The 18,559-nt window shown below is 45.9% G+C and overlaps 1 long non-coding RNA gene across 1 annotated transcript in view; it reads left to right on the top strand.

Annotated features, from left to right (window-relative positions):
* The window catches only part of LOC308577862, a 59,113-nt gene that overhangs the window by 15,012 nt on the left and 25,542 nt on the right, over window positions 1–18,559 (top strand). The gene's annotated exons all lie outside the window — the stretch shown is intronic.

The following is an 18,559-nucleotide window of genomic DNA, read 5'->3' as shown; positions in this document are numbered from 1 at the left end:
ACGCAGAAATTCAAACCCAGAATTTTTTTTAAAAAAAAACAGCTGAGTGCCCCAATGGTCACAAAAAATCATAAAAATGCAGAAAAAAACCCACACAAGCTCCCAGATTCTTGCAAACCTCTCCCCAACACCAAGTCCTTGAATTCCAAACACCCCAACCCAAAATCCAAAAACCCCCCAAAAAGTTTTAAAAGTTTAACTTACCAAATGGCTGCAAAAGAAGTTTTGGAAAAGCTTCAAAAATCAGCAAAGTCCTCAAAAACCTCAAAAAAGGCTACCACACCGCGTGCTATGTGTTGCTCCCCGAAGTCAAGTCGCACCTTGGGTTTTAACAGTTTTACAAAAAAGGAAACAAACTTGCAAGACGTTTTCGTCTTGCGAAGTAAGCCCATAGGGAACTTCGTCTTGTGAAGCACCTGAAAAACGGAAAACCCTTTCGTCTAGCGAGTTTTTCGTCTTGCGAGGCATTGGTCTTGCGGGGCACCACTGTAAATCTCCTCTGATTCTTCTCACATATTTCATGCCACCACTACTAAGCAAAGAGATTTTGGTTTCATCACTCCAAATAGCACTGTCCCATAGTTCCGCTGTCCAGTTCACATGGGTTTTAGCTCAGTTTAATCTTTTCAACCTTTGTTTGAGAGATAACAATGCCCTTTTTTAAAACAATGGTGACAGGGAGCGGCTGCCGAGACCACATAACACCAGTCTTGAAAGACCTACATTGGCTCCCAGTACGTTTCCAAGCACAATTCAAAGTGTTGGTGCTGACCTTGAAAGCCCTAAATGGCCTCGGTCCAGGATACCTGAAGGAGCGTCTCCACCCCCATCGTTCTGCCCGGACACTGAGGTCCAGCCCAGAGGGCCTTCTGGCGGTTCCCTCACTGTGAGAAGCCAAGTTACAGGGAACTAGGCAGAGGGCCTTCTCGGTAGTGGCGCCCGCCCTGTGGAATGCCCTCCCATCAGATGTCAAAGAAATAAACAACTATCTGACATTTAGAAGACATCTGAAGGCAGCCCTGTTTAGGGAAGTTTTTAATGACTGATGTTTTAATGTATTTTTAATCTTTTGTTGGAAGCCTCCCTGAATGTCTGGGGAAACCCAGCCAGATGGGCGGGGTAGAAATAATAAATTATTATTATTATTCCATGGAATTCTAGCATTTAGACCATATTCCTTCAATCTACGCTGAACAGTGCTAGCAGTCAACTTCACATTACGTTGCGCCATGTCATCTTGTATACACCCAGATGACTTTCTTCTGTCACATAGGTACAGTCTCTCAGTTCTTCCATCGTCACTTGCTGTTTTGCACCTTTTCCTGCCTTTACCAGTCTGATTTTGTAGTGACTAAGTCTCCTTGTTGTTGTTTAGTCGTTTAGTCGTGTCCGACTCTTCGTGACCCCATGGACCAGAGCACTCCATGCACTTCTGTCCTCCACTGCCTCCCGCAGTTTGGTCAAACTCATGCTGGTAGCTTTGAGAACACCATCCAACCATCTCGTCCTCTGTCGTCCCCTTCTCCTTGTCTAAGTCTCCTTACACCTCATCAAACATTAGGAGGAACTTCCTGACAGTAAGAACTGTTCGACAGTGGAATTTGCTGCCAAGGAGTGTGGTGGAGTCTCCTTTGGAGGTCTTTAAGCAGAGGCTTGACAACCATATGTCGGGAGTGCTCTGATGGTGTTTCCTGCTTGGCAGGGGGTTGGACTCGATGGCCCTTGTGGTCTCTTCCAACTCTATGATTCTATGAAAAATGTAGGAATGCCACCTTTGGTTAAGTTTTCACCATTTTTTATTCTAATTTCTTCATAACTGTTCACTTGATAGTACTATTTTACATGACTTTCTGGGTGACCAGTCAACTCTTTGTGCCATTCCTTTAATTTTATTACATTTTACAAGCTCACTAAATGAAAGAACACACACAAAAATAATCAACTTGATAGCAATCACATAAAAACACTGACAAATGTCCTCCTCTCAGCTCCAGTACATAACATCAATAGCTGAATCCTCTGTTGGGAAACTGCCAGGGAGATATAGTCCATCATGGCCCAAGCCGGCTGTCGGACGTCCATCGATCTCCCGTAGACAGGCAGATCCAGCAGTTAGCGGCACGAAGCCTTAGAAATAGATTCCCACATTCCAGGCTTGTGCACAATGTTTATCAGCAGAAACACAGCAGAAAGCTTGCACCGCAGAAGAGCATATTTTACAGACTTTATTTAGCGTAGAACAGAACAAAAGAAAACATGACCGTTCTGTGTCAGCATCTCTGACCAACTGGCAAAAATGAAAGGAACAACAGCAGAACATAAACTTCCTGTGAACAGGACATGCGCAGACTCTGTGACTCCCAAAGCCTGCTCCCTTTTAAGGTGGAACGGAAATATCCTAACATCCTCCCCCTTTCCGTGTAACCTGTAGTACCTGTGGTTCAACCCAATTGCAACCTTTGTGCATACACCTTAAGTTGTTCTCTGTTAACAACCTTAGACAACAGATCAGCAGGAATTTCATTTCCTGCCATGTTGGACACCTGAATAAGTCCTTTCTGAATACACTCTCTTGCACGATGTAGCTTAATCTGCAAGTACTTGGTATTCTGCTTGCAACTCTCGGAGTTCAGCAAAGCCAAACACGATCTATTGTCTTGATACACTTGTACAGGACATTTCACAGACACTCTGATGTCCTTAAACAGTTGCATCAACCATTCACAATCCATGAGTGAAAATGACAGAGCATTGAGTTCTGCTTCACAGGAACTTAGGCTCACTGTTGTTTGCTTTTTGCACAACCAGTCAAACAGGCAGTGGTTGTACATGTAGCATACTCCAGAAGTGCTTGTACCATCCGTGGTGTCACTTCCAAAACTTGCATCTGCAAAGATTTCAAGACCTCCAGTCTTCTGACTGGTGAATCTCAGCCTGTAGTGCATAGTCCCTTTCAAATAGCGGGCTATGCGCTTCAGAACTTTCCAATCCTGAACCGTAGGATTGTTGGCATGTCTGCTAAGCAGATTACAGCTTACAGCTATGTCAGGTCTTGAACATCTGGCAATGAAATTCAGCTTGCCTAGAATGCATCTGTACAGCGTTGTGTCAGAAAACGCTTCAGCAGTACTGTCTACCTGGTAACCTGTCACCATCGGTGTGTCTGCTGGGTTTGCATCAACCAAATTCAACCTGGTTAATACATCAGCAATTTTCTGTGTTTGGTGTACCAGAAAATTACCTGCTTGGTCCCTCTCCATCTGCAGAGAAAGATAGTTGGATACCTCACCAAGATCCTTCATGTCAAAGTGCTCCTTCAGCTGAGCTAGGGTGCTTTGATAAAAAGCCTGATTCTTCCAAAACATCAGAAGATCATCAACAAAACATAAACAATACAGTTTGTTTTGCCCCTCCTCCTTGACAAACACACATGGATCAGCTTTGCCCTGGTGAAAACCTAGAGAAAGCAATGTCTCAGTGAGTTTTGTGTTCCAACACCTGGCACTCTGCTTAAGACCATATAAGGATTTCCGCAGTTTACAGACCATTCCCTTCTGTATCTCCATCCCATCAGGTGGAAGCATGAACAGCTCCTCCCCCAAAATCCCGTACAAAAAAGCTGTATTAATGTCATGATGGGAAACATGCAGTTTCTCCTCCGCAGCGATCTTGAGCATCAGCCGAATGCTCTCATATTTGACTGTGGGAGAGTAGGTCTCGTGGTAATCCTGTCCTGGTACCTGTGAAAAACCTCTGGCAACCAATCTGGCTTTGTGTCTGACTACCTTGCCATTCTGGTCTGTCTTGGCCTTGAAGACCCATTTGCTGCCAACCAGTCTCATTCCTGGGACTACCGGTACCAGTTCCCAAGTTTGGTTCCTGTTCAAGGAATCAACTTCAGCCTTCATGGCATTAAGCCAAGGCTCAGCATCTTTAGAGGTTAACTCCTGAACCTCTTTGAAGCTTGAAGGTTCCCACACCTTCTCTGAGCTACTAAGAACAGCAGTTGCTGTCTTAGCAAACTCATCAGCATACCTCTTTGGAGGTCTGCCCTTGGTCGCCCTTTCAGACCTACGTACTAGACGCAAGTCTTCTGGACTCATCTCCTCTTTCTTAGGAGAAAAATGACCAATGGTGAACAGTGGTTCTTCCAGTTCATTGTCAGACGCATCAGATGGTCTGACTGAGGCCTGTGCGCTCTTGTAGTCTGCTGTGTCATCACTGTCACTGACACCAGCAGCAGCGCCGCCCACTGAACTGGAATCCGAACTCTGATCATCAACATCATCATCATCATCATCATCATCCTCATCCTCATCCTCTTCAGCAGCTTCCTCAGCTTTAGCTGCTTGCTTGACATCACCTTCATCCTCCTCTGGGTAACTCTGGAAAATTCCCACATTTTCCCCCCACTTAGGATTGTACTCAACACTCCTTGTGAACTTAATGGACTTAGAGTTAGTCATCCATACCCTGTATGCACCTTTTTCGTACCCCATGAACAAACCATGTGCCCCACGCTTCCCAAGCTTGTTGGTTTGTTGTGTGCGTACCCACATGTCAGAACCAAAGATTCTCATGTGCTTGATGTTGGGCTTTTTGCCAAACATCTTCTCATAGGGGGTACAGCCAATGGGCGATGACAATCTGCGATTAAAAGAATAAACAAAATTCCCCAGAGCCTCCCCCCAAAACTTATCAGGGAGATTGGCATCATGCAACAAGGTTTTTATTCCTTGCAGCAATGTCTGAATTGCTCTCTCCGCAAGCCCATTCATCCATGGCGATCTGGGCGTTGACATGTCATGCTGGATTCCCTTCTCAGTCAGGAAAGCTTCAAACTGCTGAGAAGTAAACTCCCCGCCCTGATCAGTAAACAAAGAACCGATACGTTTACCGTGCACATTCTCCAACCAAGCACAGAATGCCTTAAACTTCGGAAACGTTTGCGATTTCTGTTCGAGCAAAAACACGTGAATGTACCTCGAAAAAGAATCAATCAGAATCATGAAGTACCTTGCTCCTCCTAAAGAGGGCACAAGTGGCCCAACCAGGTCTGCATGCACTAGCTGGTAGGGTTTGGAAGCCTGCCTGCTAGACTCCTTGCCTTTTGGAGCAACCTTCACCTTGTTCTCTGCACAAGATACACATTTCATGTGAAATTTACAGGGTTTGATGTTTAAACCCTCAACCACCTCTGGCATCTTGGCCAGTGCCTTCCAAGAGAGGTGACAAAACCTTCGATGCGCATCGTGAATGCAACCTGCATGAAGAACTTTGTTAGTTTGTGCAACACAACAAGAATCAGTATTAGATACAACAGCAGTGTCGTCATAAGTTATATGGAACAAACCATCCATAAACTTTGCATGCAAATAGTCCTCTTTGCCTTTACTGATGACACAGACGCTCCTCTTGAAGGAAATCTGAAAACCACGCCCAGTAAGCTGCGGGACGCTCAGCAAGTTGCTTGCAGCTCCTGGAACAAAAAGTACATTACTGATGGTAGTGTGCAGACTTGCAAGTTTCACAGTCCCTTCTCCTGCAATTTGCAACGTCCTTCCATCAGCCAGGTGGATCTCACCTTCCTGAGGCTTGAAGGAGATAAAGAGGTGCCGATCCTTCGAGACGTGGCGGGTCGCACCTGAATCAATAATAAATCTGCCTTTGGCTGTTGGAGCAGTCTTTACAGCAAGCAAACCCTTGTTTTCCACTGGTGTGGGCTTTTGCAGCTTGCCCCCCTGCTCCTGGCCAGCAGACGTGCCTTTAGCCTTTGGTGAAGCTGTGCCAGCAAGCAAAACCTTGTTTTCCACTGGCGTGGGCTTTTGCAGCTTGCCCCCCCTGCTTCTGGTCAGCAGACGTGCCTTTAGCCTTTGGTGAAGCTGTGCCAGCAAACAACGCTTTGTTTTTCCCTGGCGCGGGCTCTTCACCCTCCCTCTGCTCCTGGCCATCTGCAGACGCCTGCCTGTGTTTACCTTTGCCTTTCCGGCCTCTGCAAAGGCGATGACCTTGGTTCTCACGAGAAACAGAGCTCTCAGCTGCCGACTCCTTGGCTCCCCCTGGAGGCTGGAATGCTGCCTGGGATGACGTGACGGTCAGCTCCCCCTGCAGCTTGCAACCGGTGCCCTCAGCATCCCTGCATTCACTCGCATTCTGGGAAACAGCTAGGACCTCCGATGCAGTCAAACTCTGGGCTGGGATTACTGGCAAATGAGCTTTTTTCAAAGCATTCCACATTCCACGTGCAGTGGTGTTGCCAGCCAGCGTCTTAATTTCCTCAAGAGAGACGGATAAGACTATTATGTCTATCGCCTTCGAATCATCGGCTTTCCATCTCTCTGTCAGAGGAACTGGGGGGGGGGCTCAAATACGGTATGCCACACCCTAAACTGACGCAGCAAACTTTCACACCATTTTGCCCAGGTTTCATAATTCTGCCCATCCAACTTCGGGCACACAGGGGCCTCAGAAGCTTCAAAAGCGTGGAAAAACTCCATTCCAGCTTTTTACTTTAGCCGTGAGTCTTTTTTAACTTCAGAGACTCGTTATCTTGGCAGCCATTAATCACGAAGGCTCTTTGGCGCAGCTCCCAGGCCAATTAAGCCTTGCCGGAGATCAAAGGCTCCTTGCCGAGGTAAAACAGAAAAGCGTCCCTTCCTTTCGCTTTCCCCACAACATACCTCAAACGCAGTCTGTTGCAGCTTTACTCTCCTGTAGGTGCTGTGAATCTGGGCCCGAAACCTTGTTGTTTGGAAACTGCCAGGGAGATATAGTCCATCATGGCCCAAGCCGGCTGTCGGACGTCCATCGATCTCCCGTAGACAGGCAGATCCAGCAGTTAGCGGCACGAAGCCTTAGAAATAGATTCCCACATTCCAGGCTTGTGCACAATGTTTATCAGCAGAAACACAGCAGAAAGCTTGCACCGCAGAAGAGCATATTTTACAGACTTTATTTAGCGTAGAACAGAACAAAAGAAAACATGACCGTTCTGTGTCAGCATCTCTGACCAACTGGCAAAAACGAAAGGAACAACAGCAGAACATAAACATCCTGTGAACAGGACATGCGCAGACTCTGTGACTCCCAAAGCCTGCTCCCTTTTAAGGTGGAACGGAAATATCCTAACATCCTCCTCCTTCTTCTTTGGCAATCACTCGTAGCCGAGTAAGATTATCTTCCATAAACACGGATTTAACAATGAGTCCGTAAGTGACTATGGAAGCCAATTCTGGACCCATAAGTCCTTCCACAGTGGGGACATTGGTTTCCGGGCGGGAGTTGATCACAGTGTGGATTTGCCAAGTGTGCCTTCCTCTTAGCATGTTTCTCCCTTGCGTCCTGAGTTCGAGTGTCTTCAAAGCCCAGGACACCTTTGGTAAAGGCTGTTCTCCAATTGGAGCGCTTGCAGGCCAGTGTTTCCCAGATGTCTGCGTTTATACTACTTTTTAAAGATTTGCCTTGAGACAGTCTTCAAACCTCTTTTGTTGACCATCAGCATTACGCTTTCCATTTTTAAGTTCAGAATAGAGTGGTTGCTTTGGAAGACAATAAACAAGCATCCACACAACATGACCAGTCCAACGAAGTTGATGTTGAAGAATCATTGCTTCAAGACTGGTGATCTTTGCTTCTTCCAGTACACTGATATCAGTTCTCCTGTCTTCCCAAGTGATGTGTAAAATTTTTCGGAGACACTGTTGATGCTAGCTAAACACTCGTGCTCATTGGCTACCTTCCAATGAAGGAAAGCTGCAGCATATCAACCTAAGCAAGTTGTGCTTCCTTTTTCTGGTTATGTGGCTATAACCTTTGATAGAATACAGATAATTGAACAAAGTTTCTTGTATTACATTCTTCATAAAATTATATTTCCATTGATATATAATTATATATATATATGTGCTTGTAAAAAACAAACATCCTGTGGTCGTCATAGTGCAGGGTTCACTAACCCATAACCCTTCCTGGACTACAACTCCCACCATAGGAAACCTAGGAAGCTGTCTTATACTGAATCAGACCTTTGGTCCATCTAGCCAAGTATTGTCTACACTGACTGGCAGCAGCCCTCCAGGGTTTCAGGCAGCGTTACCTGGCAGTCTTACCTGGAGATGTTGGAGATTGAACCTGGGACCTTCTGCATGCAAAGCATGTGCTCTAACCACTGAGATACAGCCCTTTCCTACCATTGGCCATGCTGACTGGGGCTAATGGATACTGGAGTCCCAGCATCAGTGTTAGAAACTGGGGTAGGAAAGCTAGGAGCCATGTGGCTTCTGGGACCTAGGTTGTGGGTGCCAAAACAAAATGTCTAGGTGCCATTTTAAAATTTTTTTACTGCCGTGCCACCCCACACAACACCTGATTTGGTTTCAGGAATATTGGGGGAGAAGCAAAAAGGTTACAGATGGTGAATAAATGAGGCTGTATTAAATAATTCAGAAGTAGTAACCAAAGGGAAGGCGATTCTAAGATAACAATTTGAACTTAATCTCAACAAAGACGTAGATGCAAATGTGGTGTGGGACACAGGCACGGTGGTCATGAAGGGGATATATGATCCAACAGAATGCATACCAAAAAATAAGAGAGGCAATTAGAATCATAGAATCATAGAGTTGGAAGAGACCACAAGGGCCATCGAGTCCAACCCCCTGCCAAGCAGGAAACACCATCAGAGCACTCCTGACATATGGTTGTCAAGCCTCTGCTTAAAGACCTCCAAAGTAGGAGACTCCACCACACTCCTTGGCAGCAAATTCCACTGTCGAACAGCTCTTACTGTCAGGAAGTTCTTCCTAATGTTTAGGTGGAATCTTCTTTCTTGTAGTTTGGATCCATTGCTCCATGTCCGCTTCTCTGGAGCAGCAGAAAACAACCTTTCTCCCTCCTCTATGTGACATCCTTTTCTATATTTGAACATGGCTATCATATCACCCCTTAACCTCCTCTTCTCCAGGCTAAACATGCCCAGCTCCCTTAGCCGTTCCTCATAAGGCATCGTTTCCAGGCCTTTGACCATTTTGGTTGCCCTCCTCTGGACACGTTCCAGTTTGTCAGTGTCCTTCTTGAATTGTGGTGCCCAGAACTGGACACAGTACTCCAGGTGAGGTCTGACCAGAGCAGAATACAGTGGCACTATTACTTCCCTTGATCTAGATGCTATACTCCTATTGATGCAGCCCAGAATTGCATTGGCTTTTTTAGCTGCCGCGTCACACTGTTGGCTCATGTCAAGTTTGTGGTCAACCAAGACTCCTAGATCCTTTTCACATGTACTGCTCTTAAGCCAGTTGTCCCCCATCTTGTATGTGTGCCTCTCATTTTTTTTGCCCAAGTGCAATACTTTACATTTCTCCCTGTTAAAATTCATCTTGTTTGTTTTTGCCCAGTTCTCTAATCTGTCAAGGTCGTTTTGAAGTGTGATCCTGTCCTCTGGGGTGTTAGCCACCCCTCCCAGTTTGGTGTCATCTGCAAATTTGATCAGGATGCCCTTGAGTCTGTCGCGTATTCCACGCGGCGTTTTCAGCAAAACACTAAGAGTTCCAGGTTTTTCAGTGCAGTCCTTTTTAATGTGAGCTATATACAGGCATTTACAAAAGAAACAGTCCATACAGAGTACTTACAAACGAATACTCTCCACCACAGCACCACCACACTACAGCACAACCACCACACTACCTGTTAAACAGGCTTTCCTTTTTAAAACAGGTGATAGCCAATTACACTAATCACACTCCTGCTGAGTCACTCTGACCCAGCAGAGTATTGCATCATCCTGTTGAAGCCTGCAGACTTATCCAGTATCCTGCGAATCCCAACACTCCTCCTTAAGTCAAAGGGTTGAGACCCAATAATTCTCTTAAGTCTCGAAATTTAGGAGCATCCAAACATTTTGTATATAAATCTGCCACATTACATTTTGTGTTACAGTGCTGTACCTTTAATACATTTCTTTCCAAAGCATTTTTCACATTTCCGTATCTTATCGCAATATGTTTACTCTTGCTCTTAAAGTTCTGTTGGTTAGCAAGCTGTTGTGCAGCCATGTTGTCACTTAGTACAGTGATTGGCATTTCAGAAGGTATTCCAAGCTCTTTTGTTAGGCAAGCAAACCACTCTATTTGTGATACACATTCGCTTATGGCTGAGTACTCTGCTTCACAAGTACTTGTGGCAACAAATGTTTGTTTCTGGGATTTCCACTGAACCAGGGCATTTCCAATATATATGGCATAGCCAGTGGTAGACTTTCTATTTTCTCTGTCCCCCCAGCTGGCATCAGCGTATGCATACACTTGCTGATCATATCCTGTATTCAGCACCAGTTTGTAATCTTTTGTGCCTTTCAGATACCTTAGGATTCTTTTAAGTGCTACCCAATCTCTCTGAGCCGGGTCTGCACTTCTTTGGCTTAACATGTGCACTGCCAATGTTATGTTGGGTCTTGTCCAACAACTTAAATATAACAGAGAACCCAACAGAGAATGAAACGCTGTTGCATTCTCACATTTTTGCCCTTCTGGTTCATTTTTGTACTGGGTAGTTATGGGAGTGTCAACCTCATTTGCCCTCTCCATTCCATATGTCTTCAGTAATTTTTCGATTTTTTTCCTTCTGACTCAGAGAGTAAACGCCCTCTTCATTTCTCTGAACCTCTACTCCTAAGTAATTTTGAATCTCTCCCAAATACTTCAGTTTGTATTTGTTACCTAGGCTGTTTATAAACCAAGACACTTGCTTTTGTGCGGTTGTTATTAGACAGATATCATCAACATACAAAAGTAAATAACAAACACTTCCTTGCACCATTGCTGAATATAAACAGGAATCAGCCAGGCTTTGTTTGAATCCCATCTTTTTCAAAGTTGTGTCTATGCTTTCATGCCATAGACGTGCACTTTGGTGTAGACCGTATAGTGCCCTTTGCAGTTTTAACACCATACTGTCTTTCTAGCTCATAACCTGGTATTTGCTGTAAATATACCTCGGCATCAATAGGAGCATTTAAATATGCTGAGGCAACATCAAAATGATTAACTTTTAACCCTCTCAGACTTGCCATTGCTAAAACTGATTTTACTGTTTCAGCCTTTGCTGTTGGGGCAAACACTTCATCATAATGTATCATTTTCCTCTGTGTAAAGCCCCGTGCAACCAACCTGGCTTTCCTCTGACAACTACAATCAGCCAGCTTTTTCACTTTAAAAACCCACTTACAGCTTATGGGCTTTTTACCTTCAGGCAATTCTGTAGGTACAAACACATTGTTGTTTAGCAGAGAGTTATACTCTGCCTGCATTGCCTTTAACCACGCCTCTTTCTCTAGAGTAGGTAACTCTTGCACTTCTTCAAAGTTTTCTGGCTCAGTTACACAAACCTGGTTTATGGTGGCTGGGAACCCATAACGGTCTGGAGGTTGACCTTTATTACTTCTTGCAGACCTCCTTGGTTCATTAATCTCACCCCCTGGGCTACTTTCAGGGCTGCTTTTGGGGTGGATTGACTCTGTAGATCTACCTCCTCCTGTCCCTGTTGCACTTTCTTCTCTCTCCTGCTCCATGCTAGCAGCTGGAGAAAAATGCTCAACCTTTACTTCCTCCCTTTCAGTTTCTCTGGGAGAGCTGCCAATTCTTAGCTTTGTTTCAGCTGCCTTATCAGGTATGCTCGGCAGTAAAACTTTTTCTGTCAGCAGGTTTGCATGTATCTTGGGCCAATTTCTTTGCTCATTAAAGCTGGCTGATCGACTATAACTCAAAAGGTTTTTATCATTTTCAAACCTGTAGGCTTTCGTACCACTTTCATACCCAAGAAATAGCAACTGCTGTGCCCTTTTCCCACCTTTTCTTCGGTTTTTCACAGGTATGTCAACCCATGCCTTTGTCCCAAAGATTCTTAAATGTTGCAAACTGGGACTTTTGTTATAGAGAATTTTATAGGGTATGTCATCTAGTACCCTTGACCACAAACGATTCCCAATATAATTCGCAGTCTTAATACTTTCAGCCCAGTACTTAATTGGAAGATTTGCATCTGCTAACAATGCTTTCATTTGTGTCTGCAAGACACCTCCCCTACGCTCTGCTACTCCGTTCTCCTGAGGCGTGGCCACATTGGTAAGCCTATGTTTAATCCCTTGGGAATGCAACCAGTTTCTTAGGGAGCTTGCCATAAAATCCCCTCCCCTGTCTGTTTGAATAGAGCACAACTTTTCACCAAGTTGCCTTTCTTTCTACCCTTCTTACCCAGAACTTCAAAGTTTGGGCAACGTCAGACTTTTGCTTTAATGGATAGACCCAGCCAAATCTAGAAAAATCATCCACTAGGATCAAACAGTACTTGTTGTGGGAGACACTTGGTGGAAAAGGACCAGTTACATCAGCATGAATCAATTCCAGTGTTTTTTTGGTTTCTCTCTGGCTTGCTCTTGCTACTGGGCAAGCCCTGCTTTTAACCTCCTTGCAGATATTGCAGTCTAAGTAATTATCACAACTTTTTATGTTTTTCATCCCCCCACACAACTCCAATGTTTTGTTTAGCACCTTATAGCTAGCATGAGCCAAACGCCTGTGCAGGAGATGAATACTCATATCATGGGTCAGGACATTTTGCACATTTGCAACCTTAGATTCACACTGCAGTACATACATATTAGTTCTAAGGCTAGCATTTGCCAACACTGCCCCATTTTGCTTTATCTGGCACTGATCTCCCACAAAACTTACTTCAAAGCCTGCTTTTGCCAAATCAGGAATGCTCAGGAGATTGTTTTGCAAACTAGGCACACACAACACATTCCTGAATGTGTGTCCCAGCTGTGGGAACACAACCTCCCCCTCACAAACCACATTAGCTTTCTGGCCCGTAGCAAGACTGACATGTTTTTTGTTTGAAGCCCTAGCATCAGTTAGCAATCCTTTTCTTTTACAAAAGGTTTGAGAAGCTCCACTGTCCAGAATCCACAGCTCCTCATTTTCTTGACCATCTGCAGACACCCAAGCGGTAGACTCCCTCTGCTGCCACTTGTGCTTCCGCTGTTTTTGTTGTTGTCTTCTCGGGCAGTCCCGCAGCAGATGTCCACTGGACTTGCAGCAAAAACACCTTTTTACTTTGTTGACCACCGGCTGGTCTGCAGCAGCTCCTCCTGGCTGTTTCTCTGGCTCCCGACACCTCTGCTCTTCCCGGCTGTTGTTCCCTCTGGGATGCTCCAACAGCTGGGCTGAGGTCATCTTTCGCTCTGCACGCCTGTCCTCCTCTGCATACAACCGTCCGGTCACGTATTCCAGAGTCAGCTTATCAGTCTCTACAGACTCGAGGGAGTTGACCAGCATATCATAGCTGTCACCAAGGGAACTCAGGACTATAAAGACTTTGTCCTCTTCCCCCACAGGCCTCCCTCTTAAGGCTAGCTCCTGGAAACAGCCTGTTAGGAATTTTAGGTGGTTTACCAGGGAGTCCCCCGGTTTCTTCCGACACCGGTACAGTCTCCTGGTCAGTGTTATCAGTGAGCCAGCTGTCTCTCGCACATGGACAGCCTTGAGCGCATTCCACGCCTCACTTGCCGTCACCTTATCAGCTACGTAGACTAGCTGGCTGTCGTCCACTCCAAGGATGATCGTAGCCAAAGCTTTCTCATCCTTTTCAAGCTGGGCCTCTGCTAGTGCCAGCTTTTCATCGTCGTCCTCATCCTCCTCAGGGGGCTGCGGTGGAGTTTCCACCACCTTCCACAGGCCCTCACGCTTGAGGAAGTGTTGCATGCGGACCGACCAGATGCTGTAGTTCGTGGCCGTCAGCTTCTCCAGCAACACACCAGTTCTGGACTGCTCCATCCCTGCAGCTCACCTCCAGCACCCACGGCTAGATAACTGCCACCTGTACTCTTGCGCAGCGGAAGCGTGCTGGGCCCATAACCCTGTCGCGTATTCCACGCGGCGTTTTCAGCAAAACACTAAGAGTTCCAGGTTTTTCAGTGCAGTCCTTTTTAATGTGAGCTATATACAGGCATTTACAAAAGAAACAGTCCATACAGAGTACTTACAAACAAATACTCTCCACCACAGCACCACCACACTACCTGTTAAACAGGCTTTCCTTTTTAAAACAGGTGATAGCCAATTACACTAATCACACTCCTGCTGAGTCACTCTGACCCAGCAGAGTATTGCATCATCCTGTTGAAGCCTGCAGACTTATCCAGTATCCTGCGAATCCCAACAGAGTCCATCATCCAAGTTGCTGATAAAGATGTTGAATAAGACCGGGCCCAAGACAGAACCCTGTGGCACCCCACTAGTCACTCTTCTCCAGAATGAAGAGGAACCATTGATGAACACCCTTTGGGTTCGGTCAGTCAGCCAGTTACAAATCCACTGAGTGGTAGCATAGTCAAGACCGCATTTTACCAGCTTCTTTACAAGAATATCATGGGGCACCTTGTCAAATGCCTTGCTGAAATCAAGGTAGCCTATATCCACTGCGTTCCCTTCATCTACCAGGCTTGTAATTCTGTCAAAAAACGAGATCAGGTTAGTCTGACATGACTTATTTTTCAGAAATCCATGCTGACTATTGGTGATCACAGCATTCCTTTCTAGGTGCTCACAGACTGTTTGCTTAATGATCTGCTCCAGAATCTTCCCTGGTATTGATTTCAGACTGACTGGGCGGTAATTATTTGGGTCCTCTCTTTTCCCCTTTTTGAAAATAGGGACAACATTTGCCCTCCTCCAGTCTGCCGGGACTTCGCCTGTTCTCCAGGAATTCTCAAAGATGACTGCCAGTGGTTCTGAGATCACATCTGCCAGTTCTTTTAATACTCTTGGATGCAGTTCATCTGGCCCTGGAGACTTGAATACATCTAAACTAGCCAAGTATTCTTGTACTATCTTCTTAGTTATTCTGGGCTGTGTTTCCTTTGCTGAATCATTTGCTCCAAATTCTTCAGGTCGGGCATTGTTTTCTTTATCGGAGAAGACTGAGGCAAAGAAGGCATTGAGGAGTTCAGCCCTTTCTGTGTCCCCTGTTTGCATTTCACCATCTTCTCCTCTGAGTGACCCCACTGTTTCTTTGTTCTTCCTTTTGCTACGAACATACCCATAAAAGCCTTTTTTGTTGCTTTTAACCTCTCTAGCAAGCCTGAGTTCATTCTGTGCTTTAGCTTTTCTGACTTTGTGTCTACACGTGCTGGCTATTTGTTTGAATTCCTCTTTGGTGGTTTCCCCCCTTTTCCATTTTTTGTACACATCCTTTTTTAATCTTAACTCAGTTAACGGTTCTTTAGATAGCCACCCTGGCTTCCATGTCTCCGTCTCATTGGTATTGCCTGAAGTTGTGCTTTTACTATCTCCCTCTTCACAAACTCCCAGCCATCATGAACTCCCTTTCCTTTTAGTATTACTGTCCATGGGATCTCACCCAGTACTTCCCTAAGTTTTATGAAGTCGGCTTTCGTAAAGTCAAGAAATTGAGTCCTAGTATGCTTGGCTGCTCCTTTCCGCTGTATAGTAAACTTCAGAAGAGCATGATCACTCGCGCCTAATGATCATTCCACTTCTATCCCACTAACCAGGTCATCAACATTGGTTAGGACCAGATCTAAAATGGCTGTTCCTCTTGTTGCTTCTCGCACTTTCTGGACAATGAAGTTGTCTGCAAGGCCAGTGAGGAATCTGTTTGACCTTATGCTCTTGGCTGAGTTTGACATCCAACAAATGTCCGGGAAATTGAAGTCCCCCATTACTACTATATCCCTTCTTTTTGCATGCTTGGCCATCTGTTCCAGGAAGGCATCATCTATGTCCTCCGTTTGGCTTGGGGATCTATAGTAAACTCCCACAATGAGGTCTCTGTTATTCTTCTCTCCCTTAATTTTGACCCAAATGCTCTCACTTTGGCTTTGAGGTTCTAAATCTTGGATCTCTTCACAGGTATACACATCCCTGACATATAACGCCACTCCTCCTCCTTTCTTGTCTGGTCTGTTTCTCTGAAATAGATTGTATCCCCCCCCATTATTACATTCCAGTCGTGGGACTTATCCCACCAGGTTTCAGTGATGCCTATTATGTCATATTTAGTTTGCTGTACCAAGAGCTCAAGCTCATCTTGTTTATTTCCCATGCTTTGCGCATTAGTGTACAGACATTGAAGTCCATTAATCATTCCCCCGTGTCTCTTATTTAAGGATTTTTTCCTCCCACCACTAGGTCTGCGTGCTGTTTGCTCCATTTGGTCTATGACATTTGGGTGATCATCTTCATCAATTGATAGACTCCTACCTTCAGGAGCACTGTCTCCCTCCCCCACATTAGTCAGTTTAAAGCCCTCCTGATGAGGTTTCTGAGATTTTTGGCAAAAACATTCTTCCCAACCGTTGTGGGGTGCAGCCCATCGCTTGCCAGAAGTCCATCTTCAAGAATCTAAGAATCCAAACCGTTCCTGTTTACACCATTTGCGAAGCCAGCTGTTCACTTCCACTATTTTTTCTTCTCTCCCTGGGCCACGTCGTTCAACTGGGAGGACAGGAGGTTGCGTTGTTGCCTGGAGCGTTCTCAAGCCTCTTCCTCTTTCCTCCCGTGTGCTAAACAGCAGCCGGGGGGGTGCTCGGGGGGGGGGAGAGAATTCTTGCTCTGCAGGAACCCTTGGGTCCCCACACTCCTGTGGGGTTTTTTTGGGGGTGTGCTGAGCTCTGGCGCTGCCATGAAAGGCTCTCCGCCGGCTCCGTGTCACAGATGACACTCAGCACACCGACATTTTCCTCTGCAGCAGCCGGAACTGAAGTCTGTTTTCATATAATTTAGTTTATTGGATTTTTTACTTTGGTTTATTTTTGTTTAGTTAGAAATTATAAGAAAAGAGTACAGTGGTGCCCCGCAAGACGAATGCCTCGCAAGACGGAAAACTCGCTAGACGAGTTTTCCGTTTTGGTGGTGCTTCGCAAAACGAATCTCCTATGGGCTTGCTTTGCAAGATGAAAATGTCTTGCGAGTTCCTGCGGGTTTTTTCCCCCTTCCCCCCCTTTTTCTAAGCCGCTAAGCCGCTTATCTGCTTATCCGCTAAGCCGCTAAAAGCGCTAATCCGCTAATCCGTCAATGGGCTTGCTTCGCAAGACGAAAAAACCGCTAGACGAAGAGACTCGCAGAACGGATTCTTTTCCTCTTGCGAGGCACCACTGTATGTACAAATACAAGTTTTAATCAATATTTAATGGTATAACTATTTAAGGCTGCACATGTACCTAAGATCGTGTATGGATGTAAATTAATTTAAAAAAGAGAGAGATCGGCCCTTGGGGAGGATTGCGGCACCAGCAAACTATTAAAATACAATAGTCTTTCAGATATTAAAAGCTTCCCTAAACAGGGCTGCCTTCATATGTCTTCTAAAAGTCTGGTAGTTGTTTTTCTCTTTGACATCTGCTGGGAGGGCATTCCACAGGGCGGGCGCCACTACCGAGAAGGCCCTCTGCCTGGTCCCCTGTAACTTGGCTTCTGGCTTCTTGCAGTGAGGGAACCACCAGAAGGCCCTCTGGGCTGGACCTCAGTGTCTGGGCTGAACAATGGCTTTGACAGGGGCGCCAGTCATATCAGCCGAAAAATCCCCCAGACCTGTTTGAAATCCCACTGGATCCATCAGCCTCCGAGGGCGGACCTTCCTAATAGATCCCCCTCTGCGGAGGGGGAAAGGTGCTGACATCCTAAATCTCAACAGGAAGTGATCTGACCACGACAAGGGACTGATGTCAATGTCCCCCACTTTCAAATCACCCTCTTCCTGTCCAGTCCAGAAAACAAGGTCCAGAGTGTGTCCTGCCTTGTGTGTTGGGCCGGTGACATGTTGGAACAGCCCCATGGTTGTCATGGCAGCCATTAAGTCCTGAGCCGCCCCAGAGCCAGCTGTCTCAACATGGATGTTGAAGTCTCCCAGAACCAGTAGTCTAGGAGTCCCCAACACTGCCTCCAAGACCAACTCTGTCATCTCAGGCAGGGAGACTGCTGGGCAGTGAGGCGGGTGGTAAACTAGCAGAATCCCTAATCTGTCCTGATTGCACAACGCCAGGAACAAACACTCTAGGTCCTGTCCCCCCCCCCCAAACTGGACAGAGAGCCTGGAGATAGAGAATCTCTATGTTGTTGTTGTTGTTTAGTCGTTTAGTCGTGTCCGACTCATCGTGACCCCATGGACGAGAGCACACCAGGCACTCCTGTCTTCCACTGCCTCCCACAGTTTGGTCAGACTCATGTTTGTAGCTTCGAGAACACTGTCCAACCATCTTGTCCTCTGTCGTCCCCTTCTCCTTGTGCCCTCCATCTTTCCCAACATCAGGGTCTTTTCCAGGGAGTCTTCTTTTCTCATGAGGTGGCCAAAGTATTGGAGCCTCAGCTTCAGGATCTGTCCTTCCAGTGAGCACTCAGGGCTGATTTCCTTCAAAATGGAGAGGTTCGATCTTCTTGCAGTCCATGGGACTCTCAAGAGTCTCCTCCAGCACCATAATTCAAAAGAATCAATTCTTCGGCGATCAGCCTTCTTTATGGTCCAGCTCTCACTTCCATACATC

Source organism: Podarcis bocagei (genome assembly GCF_964188305.1).
Source record: "Podarcis bocagei genome assembly, chromosome: W".
Lineage (NCBI taxonomy): Eukaryota > Metazoa > Chordata > Lepidosauria > Squamata > Lacertidae > Podarcis > Podarcis bocagei.
This window is presented reverse-complemented; position numbering and strand designations above follow the sequence as displayed.